Raw genomic sequence first — 2,736 nt, forward strand, 5'->3', positions numbered from 1 at the left:
AAATCCCTAAAATTTGAGTATTTGCACGTTAAAGTATTAGTGCTGTACTTTTATTAAAGGTTATTGACTGTAAAAAGAGGAGATAAATCTACTTTTATTTAAGGATTTTTGTTTGGCAGCCGCTGCTGCCAGTACTTTGACCGTTTTTTTACGAGTTGTTTTTTTACATTGAGGTACGCCAGCTGCTGTCACTACACCAGGGATTTTTTTGTTCCGTCTTCTTAGACTCCTGTTCTTAATACTGTTGTTATTGTTTCATGTCATTCCTTCTTTGAACCTTTTTTATTATGACATTTATTCAAGGGTTGAAATAATACAGTAATACTGGGATGTATTTAACGGGAGCTTCTGCACATCAATGTTAACAATATAAGCGTACACATCACATTACATGAACAGGAGGGATTTGAGATGTATTCTTAGAGGATGAAAGAAACCACATTAAAATGTCACAAAGTCAATATAACTGATAGATGTTCAGTATTTTCTTAATTGTCTCCGTTTGTGTCCCTCAGGTGAACGACCTTGTCAGAGACAAGTTCACTGGCAATGACAACTCTATTCCTCTTCTTGCTGAGATTATATCTGGAGCTTGTGTAAGTACCAGGTCCAAATCACTTTCCTGCTCCACCTGTTAAAGAATGCATAAATAAACAATAGACGAGAAGAAGAGATTCTCTGAGGGCTTGTGACTGATTTGTTCTAAAGGCTGTTGAAAAGTAACTCCTGCATGACGAGTGACTTTATATGTTGTAATAACTTGCTTGCAGAGTTTCATTACTAACACAGGACTGCGATGCTACATCACATCCGGGGTTAAACTGCCATTGTCCAATGCAACATTTGTTCTGTTTCTGTTTTGATAGCGTTGTTCTTCCTTACACACATTGCCCCAGCACAGCTTACCCTCCGAGGAAATGGCAAAGTACATGAATGATGGATTCATGTTTTATTTTTGATATGTTTCATGAGCAAGACTTGGCCTGATCCCTACAGGTACAGGATCATGTGAGATGCAGGAGCAGTCGTCTTTTTGAATGGAAATATGTGGTCAAGCCCTTCTCCCTCTCCGTGTCTCCAGGCTGGAGGCTCTCAGGTGATCTTCACTAACCCTCTGGAGATTGTGAAGATTCGTCTGCAGGTGGCAGGCGAGATCACCACTGGACCCGAGTCAGCGCTCTCAACGTGATCGTGACCTGGGCTTCTTCGGCCTCTACAAGGTAATGTCATCTTCTCTCAGGCTGCCCAATGATGCGTGCACAGGTAGTGGTTAGCATTGTCTTTGTATGAAAAAGGTCCTTATTTAATTAGCTGGCTTAATTAACCTCGATTTAATTGTAATACACGTTTAAAAAATGATGCCAAAGTAACTAAATACTGATACCGGTTAGTAAAAAACATGAATTAATGCTTTGACGAGTGTGCAGACAAGACGGCAGGCGAGAAACCTTTAAAATGCGTGTTTTCTGAATGGAGATCGGATCGATCGGGCTAAACTAACCTGTATCTGCTCCGTCCAAACTCACAACAACGTCCTAAAGACATAATAAAGCAGTGACTGTATTCGCCATGACACAGACAGTCTGTGGTGTTTAACTTTCATCCAGTTGCTGAACAGATATGAGAGGCTGTGAGGAGTTGATCAAAGAGACTCTCGTGTACACACACACCCTCATCCCTCAATGGCCTTTGTGCCCTGGCATGTGGCCTTTGCGCCATGAAAAAATGTGTGACACCAAAGGCCAAATGGCCTTGCCCCTAAAATGAGGAAAATCCAAGCCTGGTCTACTCTCAAGTGTCATACATGTGACTGTTCTTTGTGTGTCTGTGTAGGGTGCTAAAGCATGTTTCATGAGAGACATCCCCTTCTCTGCAATCTACTTCCCTGCGTACGCCCACCTCAAGACTCAGTTTGCTGATGAGCAAGGCAGGCTGGGCGCTCTGCAGCTTCTCACTGCCGGAGCCATTGCAGGTAACTTCAGATTATGACCCAGAGCACCAGAGGCCTTCAGTCTGCGCTGTATCTGCACTGTATTTACTAAATACTGCCAAAGAGAGATTACAAAATACCCTTTTAATCACCGTTTCCATTATCAGGATTTCCTAGTTTTTTTTGTCAAGAAGTCATTAAGACATTTCCTGTATCTTTGTAGATAAAAAGAAATCGATTGACCATTTTCGTTTACGATGGCCATGCACACATCATGTAAAAGATACAAATTGAGGACTAGCCTATTGTCGTTGCCAGTTGAAAGCATTGTTTGGCAAATGATAAATATTAACAATCTACATTCCTTGATTATGTCATTCTTTATGTAGCCTGTCTGTCAATCGTTTTCAGGCACATGGACTGGCACCATTTTATTTCTCACAGATACCCTGTTATTGATTAGAACGGACTCATGGAGACAACACTTTACACAGGTAAACATGCATCTTCTGACTTCTTTGTAACTCTATTTCCCAGGTATCCCTGCAGCCTCCCTGGTGACGCCTGCCGATGTCATCAAGACCCGTCTGCAGGTGGCAGCGAGGGCAGGACAGACCACCTATACGGGGGTCATCGACTGCTTCAGGAAGATCATGCAAGAGGAGGGCTTCAGGGCTTTGTGGAAGGGAGCTGGAGGTGTGTGTTTGTGTACACCCGCATGCACACACACACACACACACACACACACACACACACACACACACACACACACACACACACACACACACACACACACACACACACAC

The 2,736-nt window shown here is 42.8% G+C and overlaps 1 long non-coding RNA gene across 1 annotated transcript; it reads left to right on the forward strand.

Annotated features, from left to right (window-relative positions):
• The first annotated feature begins 1,165 nt into the window (after positions 1 to 1,165).
• Positions 1,166 to 2,498, forward strand: LOC117458069 (uncharacterized). The gene is made up of 3 exons (XR_011644329.1): positions 1,166 to 1,220; positions 1,834 to 1,972; positions 2,468 to 2,498. It is a non-coding gene; the product is annotated as an uncharacterized lncRNA (long non-coding RNA).
• Positions 2,499 to 2,736: the final 238 nt, after the last annotated feature.

Source organism: Pseudochaenichthys georgianus, chromosome 14, assembly GCF_902827115.2.
Source record: "Pseudochaenichthys georgianus chromosome 14, fPseGeo1.2, whole genome shotgun sequence".
Taxonomy (NCBI): domain Eukaryota; kingdom Metazoa; phylum Chordata; class Actinopteri; order Perciformes; family Channichthyidae; genus Pseudochaenichthys; species Pseudochaenichthys georgianus.